Genomic DNA, 14,554 nt, shown 5'->3' with positions numbered 1-14,554 from the left:
CTAACCTGACCTCAATTCAACCCGACCCGTTCCTAACCCGACCCGATTTTAACCCAACCTGTTACAAACCCGACCCGAAATCAACCCACTTGTTATTGACCCGACCCGAATTTTATCAGACATATTACTAACCCGACTCAAAAATTTAACCCGATTTGTTACTAACCCTACTCGAAATCAACACGACTTGTTATTAACCTGACCTAAATTCAACCCAAATTGTTCCTGACCCGATTTCAAATCACCTTAAATGGAATTTAGACCACCTTATTATTGTTGATCAAAGCATTTTGTCTAGGGAGACCAAGTTGATCCAGGCTAGCAAAAGAAAGGAGCATCATCCTCAAATTTAAAAGTTAAATATAGTATATATTTATTGTATGGTCAAAGGATATAATTATCTTCCTAAATTATAAATTATAGTTCCCTAGTATATTTCCATATATATTATAGTCAAAGGAAATCATTAGCTATTAATTTATAGTTAGTTGAACTCGAATATGACCTGACTTGGAAATGACCTCACCTGATTGTAACCCGCAAATTATTGACTTAAACATAACCCAACTTGACTCCGAAAATGACCAGACATGGAAATGACCCGACCTGATTATAACCCGCAAATTATTGACTTGAAATGAACCTGACTTAAACCCGAGAATGATCCGACTTGAAAATGACCCGACCTAATTATAACCCGCAAATTACTAACTTGAACCGAACCCGATTCAAACCCGAGAATGACCCAACCTGATTCTAACCCGCAAATTACTGACTTGAACCTGACTCAAACCCGAGAATGACCCGACCTGATTCTAACCCGCAAATTAATGACTTGAACCGTACGCAACTCGAACCCGAGAATTATCCTAACCCGTTTTAACCCGTGAAAACCCGAGTTAAACCCGACCTATTGTTCACCCAACCCGAATGTAACCCGCCGACCTGTTATTAACCATACATAAACCCGATAAGAAGTATGACCCGACGTTACTCGACTCAAGCATGACCCAACCTAAACCCGACCCGAATAGGTTATGGAATTAATCCGAATTAACCCGACCCGAGTTGACTTGACCCACTTTTACCGACCCAAACCAAACTCGTTTACCCGAATTGACGACTCCGGAAACCTCCAAAATTTCTCAAAAAACGTGGATATTAGCCTTCAATTTTGGAATTTTTCGACCTTTTATCACCTAGAAATAAAAATTGCAGAAATGTTTACCATGGTCCCTAATACCCTCCGGAGGTCCAATTGGATGGGTGGAACCATCCAATTTGCCTTTAAACGACCAATTTATCGATTTACAACTTGCACCGATTTCATTAACTCAAGCTTACCACGAACAATTATGACAACATATAATGATCATATATGGATCTAAACGGAATTATATGGCCCCGAGATGTATCCCCTAAAATCTCAATGCTTTTCGACACTGGGTCGCGAAACTTTCAAAATTTCTCAAAAAACGTGGATATTAGCCTTCAATTTTGGAATTTTTTGACTTTTTTCGCCCGGATATAAAAATTGCCGAAATGTTTACCAAGGTCCCAAATACCCTCCGGGAGTCCAATTGGGTGGGTGCAACCATCCAATTTGCCTTTAAACGAACAATTTATCAGTTTACAACTTACACCGATTTTATTAATTCAAGCCTACCACGAACATTTATGACAAAAAATAATGATCATATATGGTTCCAAACAACATTAGATGACCCCGAGATGTATTCCCTAAAATTTCAAGACTTTTCGACACCGCGCCTCGAGAACTCCAAAAAATCTTTAAAACCGTGAATATAGCCCTCAATTTTTAAATTTTTTTACTTTTTTTTTTTGCCCAGAAATAAAAATTGCTGAAATGTTTACCATGGTCTCTAATAACCTCCAGGAATCCAATTGGATGGGTGGAACCATCCAATTTGCCTTTAAAAGGCCAATTTACCGGTTTACAACTTGTGCCGATTTCATTAACTCAAGCCTACCATAAACATTTATGACAACATATAATGATCATATCTGGTTCCAAACGGCATTGTATGACCCCAAAATGTATCCCCTAAAATCTAAAGGCTTTTCGACACTGGGCCCCGAAACCTCCAAAATTTCTCAAAAAACATAGATGTTAGTCTTTAATTTTGGAATTTTTTTTATTTTCTTCGCCCTGAAATAAAAATTGCCAAAATGTTTACCATGGTTTCTAATACTCTCCGGGATTCCAATAGGGTAGATGGAACCATCCTATTTGCCTTTAAATGACCAATTAACCGGTTTACAACTTGCACCGATTAAATTAGCTCAAGCCTACTACGAACATTTATTATGACAACATATAATGATCATATATGGTTCCAAACGACATTATATACCCGGAGATGTATTCCCTTAAATCTCATAACCTTTCGACACTGGGCCTCGAAACATCTCAAAAAGCGTAGATTTCAATTTTGAAATTTTTCGACTTTTTTTCGCCCGGAAATAAAAATTGCCGAAATGTTTACAATGGCCCTAATACCCCCCGGGAGTCAAATTGGGTGGGTTGAACCAACCAAATTACCTTTAAACTAGAGGTGATCAAGGTTGGCCCGGCCCGGCCCGATTTTGGGCGGGTTTTAGGCAGTTTTTTTGGCCCGAAATTGGGTCGGGCTCGGCCCGGCCCGATAAATTAATTTTTTTAAACGGGTTTGGGAATACACTTTTACACATATTTAGTTGGTTTTTAGGCCCGACCCTAAATTGGCCCGAAAAGCCTGCACGGCCCGACCATTTTGTGCGGGTTTGGTCACAAAAAATTTGGCCCGAAGTTTGGTCCGACTCGGCCCGGCCTGAGAAGTGGGCATAATTTTTTAGCTTCGGCCCGACCCGCCTAATGATCACCTCTACTAGTTTAAATGGCCAATTTACTGGTTTATAACTTGCACCGATTTCATTAACTTAGACCTACCACTAGGGGTGTTCAAATCCGGGTACCCGGGTTTTCGGGTACCCGGAGATTCGGGTACTTGTTAATTGTCCCATGTCCCGACCCGAATATCTCGGGTACACCCGAGATATTCGAGTCGGGACATAGGGTACCCGAATTTTCCAATATGGTATTTTAAATCTCGAGTATCACAACCAAAGAGAAAAACAGATTTGATGAACAAAGAGGGTGAATCAATAATTTCAATGCTAGAATAATTAAAATGAGAATTATATATAAAACAAATTTTGGAAAAATGAGAAAATCATAACATTCATCAAAATTTGTAATTTACTTCCTTTAATTTTTTTTTTATGGGTCAGAACTTACAAGCAATAAATTTTAGATCAAGTATCAATTAAATCATCAAGGTATCAAACTAACTACTATTTGTAATACAAATAGTGGCCTTTTCAATTGGGAATTGAAGACATACTTAGCTTTACTTACACATACAAATTTAATATTAACCCATCATCAACAACCACCTTCTTCACCAGATTGTCATCCACACCAGAGAATTTGAAGAAATTTCCTTGCAGAATATGGATGAAGAAGAACTAGGCTAGCAAATGTGAGGAGAGAAAGAGCACTACGATGTAGTGACTAAAAGCCGATCTACCATCGAATAAGAGAGGGTTGAGCGCCTGACAGCTTAGTCAATGTAGTAGGGCACGGTGCAGCTAGCGCGCGGCGGTGGGATGGAGTGGAGAGGAGAGAGACTGAGCAAGCAAGTGTGAGACTGAGAAAGAGGCTTAAAGAGATATGACTGCGGGAAAGAGAATGGGAATAAGCTAAAAAGTAAAAACCCTAACTTATTTCAGAAAAATAAATATTTTAAAAAATAACTCCGGGACAACGGGTCCTCGCCTGAGTCAGAATACGGTCCATGTCCCGACCCGAAATTTCAAGTTTTTAGCGGGTCGGGTACCCGACCCGAAAAAATGACAAATATTTTTTCAATTACCCGGCAGTTTTTTTGCGGGTCATCGGGTTTTCGGGACGGGTTAAGCAGGTCGGGTATTTTTGAACACCCCTACCTACCACGAACATTTATGACAACATATAATGATCATTTATGGTTCCAAACAACATTATATGACCCCGAGATGTATACCCTAAAAATCTCATTTCATTTTGACACCAACCCCGAAACTTTCGAAATTTCTCAAAAAGCATGGATATTAGCCTTCAATTTTGGAATTTTTTTACTTTTTTTTGCCTGGAAATAAAAATTGCCGAAATGTTTACCATGGTCTCTAATAACCTCCAGGAATCCAATTGGGTGGGTGGAACCATCCAATTTGCCTTTAAAGGGTCAATTTACCGGTTTACAACTTGCGCCGATTTCATTAACTCAAGCCTACCACAAACATTTATGACAACATATAATGATCATATATGGTTCCAAACGGAATTATATGACCCCGAGATGTATCCCCTAAAATCTAAAGGCTTTTCGACACCAGGCCCGAAACATTTAAAATTTCTCAAAAAGCGTGTATTTTAGCCTTTAATTTTGGAATTTTTTTTTTTTTTCGCCCAGAAATAAAAATTACCGTAATGTTTACCATGGTCCCTAATATCCTCCGGGAGTCCAATTGGGTTGGTGGAACCATCCAACTTGCCTTTAAACAGCCAATTTAATTACCGATTTACAACTTGCACGGTTTCTTCACTCAAGCCTACTAAGAACATTTATGACAACATATAATGATCATATATGGTTCCTAACGGCATTATATGACCCCGAGATGTGTCCCCTAAATATTAATATTTTTTTACACCGGGCCCCTAAACCTCCAAAAGTGTGGATATTAGCCTTCAATTTTGAAATTTTTTGTTTTTTTTTCGCCCGGAAATAAAAATTGTCGAAATGTTTACCATGATCCCTAATACCTCCCAGGAGTCCAATTGGGTGGGTGGAACCTTCCAATTTTCCTTGAAACGACCAATTTACCGGTTTACAACTTGCACTGATTTCATTAATTCAAGCTTACCACAAACATTTATGACAACAAATAATGATCATATATGGTTCTAAACGACATTATATGATCCCGAGATATATCCCATAGAATATCAAGACTTTTCGACACTAGGCCCCGAAACCTCCAAAATTTCTAAAAAAGCGTGGATATTAGCCTTCAATTTTGGAATTTTTTGACTTTTTTTCGCCCGGAAATAAAAATTGTCGAAATGTTTACCGTGGTCCCTAATACCCTCTGGGAGTCCAATTGGGTGTGTGGAACCATTCAATTTGTTTTTAAATGACCAATTTAATGGTTTACAACTTGCACCGATTCACACCGACCAATTTAATTTACTTGCACCGAACCTGACTTGAACCGAAATTTAACCCAAACCCGTTTTACCTTGTCAAAACTCGAATTTAACCCGACTTGTTACGAACCTGATCTGAATTCAACCCGACTCGTGTAACACCCCAATAATTCTCTCTTAAAGCCTTTAAATACCCTGAACAAAATCCAAGAGAATTACTGGTGTGCTACCGCCACGTGTTCAAACGTTAAGGCTATATCAAAAATTAGCAGCGGAAAAACTAACTCGGTTATAAATAAGTTTCAAAACCAATAACCAAAACCAAATTTAATCATACATCTTGGAACCATTAAGGCCTTTATTCAAAACCCCATAAAGGTAGTAAATAAATAAAACCCGAGTTTTATAAAATTCAAGCTTATGAAAAGAAATAAACTGCGAATAATAACCAACTCTCCACTCAAAATCCCACAACCCTGATGCGAATGTTGCGTGTGTAAGAACCTATGCTTAATCTGCTCCTCAATATTACAAGTGTAAAAATTAGATCGTCACAGGGTCATTGAAAGGCGAAGGGCATGACCAAAGAAAGACACACACAAAATTACGCAGTCAGCAAAGCTGAGTACATACAAGATGCGAAATAAAATAAGAAATCCCTAACAAGCTACTAATAATCAATCATAAGCATCATTAAATTATAGACTCAGCACATGACTCAACCATCAAATTTATTAAGACTTCACTAGTTAATATTAACTAAATTATTTATTTATTTCATTGGATTTAGCAATAGACAAGGTTGTCCAACCCATGTCCCATTTGGAACATCAATAAAGAAAAAACCCCATGCCTCCTTTCGGAAACATCAATAAACATCCAACGACCACGGGCGCGACTCCGTGACCGTAGTTAGTATGAGATCTCACCTAACTCCTAGTTTTTAAAAAAAATATTTGAAATATGAGACTCGTAGATTAGACGGCCTCGAGAAAAGTACACGGCTAATACCCCATGTACCCCAACCCCTGATTGTCATTACTCCAGAAGTGCACCAATCCAGAGTTTATTGCTCATCCATCTTGCACTTTACGTGATTTACAGGTTTAGACTTGGTGATGACTCATATGCAAACAATACAATCAATCCAATATCAATTCAATCAAGTAAAACAACTTTCCAATTTCAATTCTTGATTTATTAGTGACAAGCAACATTTATTATATATTCCTTTAACTACCTCGGTGTATAAACACCTTGAGTGCATAAGACACCCCAAAACCTTAACCTCGTCTTATAAGACTTGAATTCTTCTGTTACTCATCCTATTTCAATAATCATGAATGAGTAATAAATAAATCATTCCACATATTCACATACCTTTGCCTCTAAGCGCATCTTGCAAAGTTAATGCATAAATAATACTTACAAGTTAAATTAATACACAATCCTCATACTTGAATCAAAACCATCGGTCACATCAAACATTAATCACAATTACTACCATACAATTTAAACCAATCCACAAGTTCCTAACATGATTCTAAGTTCTCGATCCGTCCTTAAACATGCACCTACAAGCAAGGTTTCGTAACTTGTACGTACCTTGAGAAATGAATTGGTATGCCACTTTACTATCTAGAAATCACCTTCAATAAACTCCTCTCCTAAACCAAATAATAACATCTCAATCAATACCCAATCAATCAAATTTACAGCAATATTAACTTAATTTAAAACCTTCAAAATCCAAATCAAACAACACTTTAAAACCTTCCCTTTAGTTAAAATTAAAGGCTTATATATAGTTCTCTAAATTTTCATCATAAAAACCTTAAAATACACTCTTATACGTGAAATTACAGCAAGTTTAAAGTTTAATAAAAATCTTAAAATTATTTAAAAACCCCTAATAATCTCCCTTTTTAATAGGTGATTAAACTCTCTTTATTAAACATCAAAAGTAATACTTAGAATCTATTTCCAACACTTAAAACTTCAATAAAAACATATATTTATGCTTAATTAACTTTAAACATAATTTTCTTCAAAAAAAAAACTTTAAACATTATTAATTTTATTAATCAAACTCAAGGATAATATTTTAAGTATGAAAAAATCGTTAAAATAAAAAACTGCCCGAAAATTATATTTAGAGGCTGAATTTGGCCACGAGAGGGTGGTGCTCACTACCAAGGTAGTGAGTCTTTATTAAAACATTGTTTCTACATGGAAAACTGTACTTTTTTTTATAAAAATCGGATGAGTTTAGAACCTGACAGGGATTATAACGGGAATAGTATTAATGAACGGAAATCTTAAAATTAAGGGAGGTGTTAAATAACGCCAACAAAAATTATCAAAACCGCCAACTTTTTTAGCAAAATGTCATTATTGCCCTTACTAAAATACTAAATCCAAACCCATCTTTCTCCTCTTTCTTTTTTCCCTCTCATCAACAACCCCTCAAGATCCCCAAAAATATATAGCCGCCACCACCACCACCACCACAGAGACAACCGATGTACCAGTCAGCGACGTTCAAGAGATGGTGGCGCGTACATGGGTGACGGTGGTTGACGGTGGGGACATGGCTGGAAACCGGGGAAGGAGGTAAATTTGCCTATTATCCTTTTGTTTTGAATTTAAGGTTTTTTTTTTTAAATTTCGGTGGTTGGTAACCGGCGCTCAAAACCAGTTAACCGCCACCGGTAACCGACGGTCAAAACCGGTTGACTGTGCTGGTCAATCTGTTTGACCGCCGGTTACCGGTGGCGGCCAACCGGTTTTGAGCGTCGTTAGCCAACAACTTTTTGTATTCAAAACTTATTCTAATTAATTGTTATTATTATTACAAAATAATTATAATTAATTTTATTACTATTGTTGTAGATAATTATATTGATTAACTGTTATTATTCTTGGCAATCTGGTGTAGATGGTGGTAGTTGACGCGGTGGTTGTGGGTTTGTAGTGGTCGACATGCATGGTGGCGTGGGTGGTACCGGTGGTGTGATTGGTGGTGGTTGATGTGGTTGCTTTAGAAGTGTTGGATGGAAATCATGGAATGAAGTTAAGAGAAAGAATATGGGGAAGATTTTAGTAAGGGCAATGTTGTCCCTTTACTTGAAATGTTGGCGGTTTGATAAATTTTGTTGGCGGTATTTAGCAATTCACAAAATTAAAATTCTAATTTAAGTGTTTAAAATAATCTGGAATTAATTTAAACTAATCATTATTTATAATCACCAAAATTTCAAAACATCATTACTATAAAAGCCCTAAATCAATTGTTCATAAAAACCCTAAAATCTCAATTTCAATAAATTGAAACCCTAGGTTTATAATTCATAAAATATGAAAATTTATAACATAAATACAATCTGAAATTTATAATCGTTATACCATCAAAATATAATTTGATACTAAAAATATAATTTTTATACTAAAATCAAAACCCAAAACAATTAAATTAACATTAAGCAAAATAATGAAACAAATGAGGATGAAAATAAGACTAACCTTTTTGTGTGGGAAATTTTTGGAGATTCATGGGGTATTTATAGGAGAGAATTATTGTAGGGTAAAAAGGAAGATTGGGCCTCATAAAAATGATGGGCCAATTAAGTAAACAAATGGGTTAGGCTTGTTTGATTGGACATAAATTGTAGAATAAAGGTGCATAAAATAATTTGTTCAAATAATTTTCGACCCAGATTAATAATTTGAAACTTTTGAAATTAAATTCCGGAAAATAACAAATAAATATTATAAATAAAATAAAATTTCATTTATAAAATATTTTTGAAATACGGGGGATTACAACTCGTTCCTAACCCGACCCGAATTTAATCCAACCTGTTACAAACCTGACCCGAAATCAACCCGACTTGTTATTGACCTAACCCAAATTCAACCCGACTTGTTATTGACCCAACCCAAATTTTACCGTACCTGACCTATTATTTACCCAACCCAAAAATTCAACCTGATCTATTACTAACCCGACTCGAAATTAACACGACTTGTTATTGAACCGACCTAAATTCAACCCAAATTATTCCTGACCCAATTTCAAATCACCTTAAATGAAATTTAGACCGCCTTATTATTGTTGATCAAAGCATTTTGTCTTGGGAGACCAAGTCAGTCCAGACCAGCAAAAGAAAGGAGCATCATCCTCAAATTTAAGAGTTAAATATAGTATATATTTGTTGTATGGTCAAAGGAGATAATTATCATCCTAAATTATAGACTATAGCTCCCTAGTACATTGCCATATATATATATATATATATATATATAGTCAAAGGAAATAATTAGCTTGATAAAAATGATAATTATCTTTTTATAGTTAGTTGAATCCGAATATGACCTGATTTGGAAATGACCCCACCTGATTGTAACATGCAAATTATTGACTTGAACATAACACGACTTGAATCCGAGAATGACCCGACTTTAAAATGACCCAACCTGATTATAACCCGCACATTATTGACTTGAACTAAACCCGAATCAAACCCGAGAATGACCCGACTTGAAAATTACCCGACCTGATTATAATCCGCAAATTATTGACTTGAACCGAATCCGACTCAAACCCGAGAATGACCCGATCTGATTCTAACCTGCAAATTATTGACTTGAAGTCTTGAAGCGAACCCGACTCGAACTCGAGAATTACCCTAACTCGTTTTAACCCGTAAAAACCCCAAATCCGGCCTATTGTTCACCTGACCCGGATGTAGCCCGACTAAAACCCGACCCAAATCCGATAAGAAGTATGATCCGACGTGAATCGACTCAAGCATGACCCAACCCAAACTCGAGAATTACCCTAACCAGTTTTAACCCGTGGAAAGCCGAATTTAACCTGACCTATTGTTCACCCGACCCGAATGTAACCCGATTTGTTATTGACCCAACCTAAACCCGATAAGAAGCATGACCCGACGTGACCCGGCTCAAGCATGACCAAACCCAAACCGCATAGGTTATGGAATTAATCTGAATTGACTCGACCCGAGTTGACCCGACCCACTCTTACCCGACCTGTTTACCCGAATTGACAGCTCTAAATAGGACCACCATTAATTTAGAAGGTTACGAGAATTCACTTATGGTCACGCTACCAAATATTAAAAAATTATTTTAATCATTATTTATTGAAGTATATTGGTCGAAGCAAGAACTCAATTATAATCTCTGTTGAGATTGTTCTGCGCCAAGATTGAATTACAGTGAGGGTGAGGGATAGCATAAATGGTTAAGGCTTTACGCTATCCCTCCTGGTTAGTTAGCCAGTAAATTGGATCGGACTTCAGATATGTGTTAGAGCCTAGAGCCCAGCCCAGTTGGTACTCTTTAAATTTTGGGCCTTCTTAGTCAATCAAATTCTTGGGCCCTGTTAGTTTTCATACATTGGGCTACTACATCATGGATGAAAAGTAGTAAGCCCAACATTATAGTGAGATTGGGCAAATTCTTTGGGCCCAACATTAAAATTTTTATCCTAACTTTTTTTAGAAGCATTAAGCATGTTGGCAAGTATAATTTCTATTCCTAACATTGAATAAACTTCAAATCTTCAATGCAAATCACCTGCAACAAATTAAGATTGCCGAAATAAGCAACCATAAGTTTGTCAAATTTGACCAAAATGTAGCACTTGTAAATGCTAATTTAATCAATTACGAGTATATTTAATCTCTAAGCTTTCAAGGTTTCAATTGTCTCATACAATTTATCGATTTGCAATAATAATTAAATAAAATGTTGTAAAATTGAACTCACAGTTGATTTGATTGTAAATGTTGTTCATTGACGGACTTCTTTTATTTATAGTATTATATTTATATACACAATTTGTCATTTGACTCATTGCTCTGAACTATATTACTTAAATGATGCTACTTTACCTTTGTAATGTTAGAAGTGTCAAAAATATATATTTTTGCATAAATTTGTATTAAAAAAATATAGGTAAATAAAATTGGATCGTGATCCAAAATTTTAATTAAAAAATAATTTTAAGAAATGCATGTGATGACATTATTGGTGTTTTTGGGCCCAAATATTTTTGACATATATACAAATCCCTTTTTCGGTAGGTGGGGCTTTTGTTCTATTTCCACTCTCCCACATAGATCCAACGGCTAACAACGGCCCACCAACTATTTTCCAATTATTCCTTGCTTATTTTTGTACAATCATAATTTTATTTTTGTAAAAAATGAAATAATTTTTTTGGGTGTTTTTTTTTTCCTTCATTTTGATAGCATATAAATATTTTTGTTTTATAAAAAAATTGTGGGGGTTTGCTGCCGTGAACAGACTGTCATGGTGGCCCATGACAATGACCCCCAAACGGGAACAAACAAACTCCGTCCCGTTCTAAGCTACCTTGTTACACTTTGATTCCCTTTGGAGCTTATCTCATTTTACTCTCATCTACCAATTAAAATTAAGTGGCTAACACAAGGTTGGCCCGTTATGCTCGTGTCTGGCTCATGTCGAAATTTAAAAATAGTCGTCCATTCATAGCTTATTTGATTATTTCCTTTCTCTCATGTCGTGCCAGGCTTGAAGTGAACTTGTATAAATTGGATTATTTTTATTTCATGTCGTTTACGACTAGTTTGTATATAGTTGTATTAGCTCAAGCTAGCTCATGCACAACTTAACTATATACTGTGTTCCGATTTAATTTATAATACTCAGTATATCCTAACTCATAAGTCATAAGCGATTGTCTTGTACTCTATGAGACCAGTGGTAAGTAGCATGTACGTATAGAGTATTTTAATTATGAATTTATTGTATCGCGTGAAAATTGGAGAGTTTGCATTATTGCTTTTCCAAGTGTACATGATATATTATTGTTTGAAATTAACTTCTAGAGTTGAACCATGAGATCTAAAAGCGTAGTCGTAGCATGGTAGGGCAAAAGGAAATATATATGGTTATTTCACAACTACATACAATGATTATTACGTATAAAACATTTATTTTTACACAATAAATAAACAAATAATTAAAAGACTTCTTTCAGAAGTGAGAATCCTATCTTCTCATGTACTTGTGTCGTTCGTACTCAATTTAAGAAATCAACAACTTGGATCTCTCGTCACCGCTAACTGTTATAGATATAGGACTGATTTTTTTATTTTATTTTTTTTAATATCATGATGTTGTCAATGTACTAGGTTAAGGTGTATTCTTAAATGTGGAATGTTGAAAGAGTAACAAAGAATGACCATAAATGAGGTTGATGATATATTAGTACTTTCAACTAAAGCTAATTGAATAATAATAATAATAATAATAATAATAATAATAATAATAATAATAAATTAAGTAGTACTACCTCCGTCCCTTAATACAATGTCTCTTTCTCTTTATTATGTGAGGAATAAATGTTCAAAAGAGACATTGTATTAAGGGATGGAGGTAGTACTAATTACAAGAATATACTTATACATGGATAAATTATTGATCAAAACTCCAATGATGATGGAGCTTAAAGAGATTCATTCAGATGTATACAGTTACTCCTACATTTAAAACATATATGCAAGTTAATACTCATTTTATAAATTTAATGGAGTTACTTTTCTATTTATGATTTAAATAAACACGGACTTTCAGTGGTGTCGACAAGGTGGTCTAAATATCCTCATTCCTCTGTAAGCAAACTCGTAGATCATAGCCATTTAATCTCTTCTATCAGTTTAAGATTTAAATATAAGCTTGCTAAGCTAGCTAGCTACACCATGTACTACGGGCATGTTCACATGTCATTTACTTAATTTCAGTTCACTTTGGTTCAGTAAATATAAACAAGCCCTACGTTGATTCAAAGTTATACAGTGTAATAAAAAAAAAAGGTTTTTTTAATTATTACTCCGTATTATTATGCTTCATTTAAGTATAGCATAATTATTTGTGAATCGCAATACAATTAGCTCAAAGTTGTATAAATTACCACGCATATTTATTTTTAAAGACTACGAAATATTGCCATAAAAATTATTTTTTCACGTGAACCAAACTAGTATATACAATTTGTCAATATAAAAAATAAATAATACACGTATATAGTACGTACGTACCAAATCTCAGAAATAATTGCATGAGTTGCGTTATATTTGCATGGGCCAAGCGCATTAATAGTAAAAAGCTAACAGCCTCATGCATGGTGATGAAATTTAAGGAATCTACACATCCGTACTCTGCCAACTAGAATTAGCTACTCCCATCATTTTGCCAATATTGTACTAATATAGCCAAACCAATTTTTTAAAAAAAACTAAATTTTTTTAAAGTTGATGGATTAGTCATTTGATGGATTCCCTTGGAGTTAGCTATGTTAAATCAATGTGGAGCCTCCTTATCATCTACATCTATTTATGCATGCATTATTCACCCAAATCGGGGATTAATGTATAGTGCAATTTTAACTTTTCAGTTAACTCTTTTTGATTTTTATTTTTCAAAAAATGCTTAAAAGTAAGTAGTTTGAATACATGTATTATTACTATTTTTTTAAAATAAGGAGTGCTTTATTGAACTATAAATATCTCAATTCAAAGGTTAGTCAATCCAACTACACTTAGGACCTGTTCTCTTACGTTGAAATTCAGTTCAATTCAGTTCAGTTCAACTCGGTTCAGTTCAGTTAAGTTCAGCTCTTAATTTCCTTCTCTTATAAAATATTCATTTCAGTTCAGTTCAATTCAACTCAATTCAGTCAATTCAGTTTAGTTCAGCTGAGTTCAGTCAATGAGAACAGGCCCTTAGATTATGTTTTTTTTTTTAGCTTTTCTGCTTTGTTGAGCCTTGCTCTGCTCTGTTCTACTCTATAGTGTTGAAAGTTGTTGCTCAGCTCTGCTGAAATCTGCTCTACTATGCCCATAAGCTCAAAATAACAGGATCTTACTTAGCTTGTCAGCACTTAAGAATATAAGGGTGATATACACGTTCTATACCATATTTTACCCTCATTTTATAGTTATTTTCGTATGGTTTTTGAGCTCCACGGAGCTACTTCTCGCTAAAATTCTCTTCTCTAGTGTGGCTTGGTCTATTTAATTGATTTTGTAGGCACATGAAAATTTTCGGATGATTTGGACTTGTTTTGGATAGTCATGAGAGCTTATTAAGATGGAGAGAATTTTACCCGTGTCCGCCCTGAGGGCAACATTGCCCTGGCAGCCAGGGCGAAGAAGGACATTAAAGGAGAAGTCAGAAGAGATGGAAGTGTGAAGATGTTCAACTTCCATCCGCCCGGACCGGGCAGCA

Source organism: Chenopodium quinoa, unplaced genomic scaffold (assembly GCF_001683475.1).
Source record: "Chenopodium quinoa cultivar QQ74 unplaced genomic scaffold, ASM168347v1, whole genome shotgun sequence".
In the NCBI taxonomy this organism is placed as follows: Eukaryota; Viridiplantae; Streptophyta; class Magnoliopsida; order Caryophyllales; family Amaranthaceae; genus Chenopodium; species Chenopodium quinoa.
The sequence above is the reverse complement of the archived record's forward strand: the minus strand, read 5'-3'. Positions refer to the sequence as shown.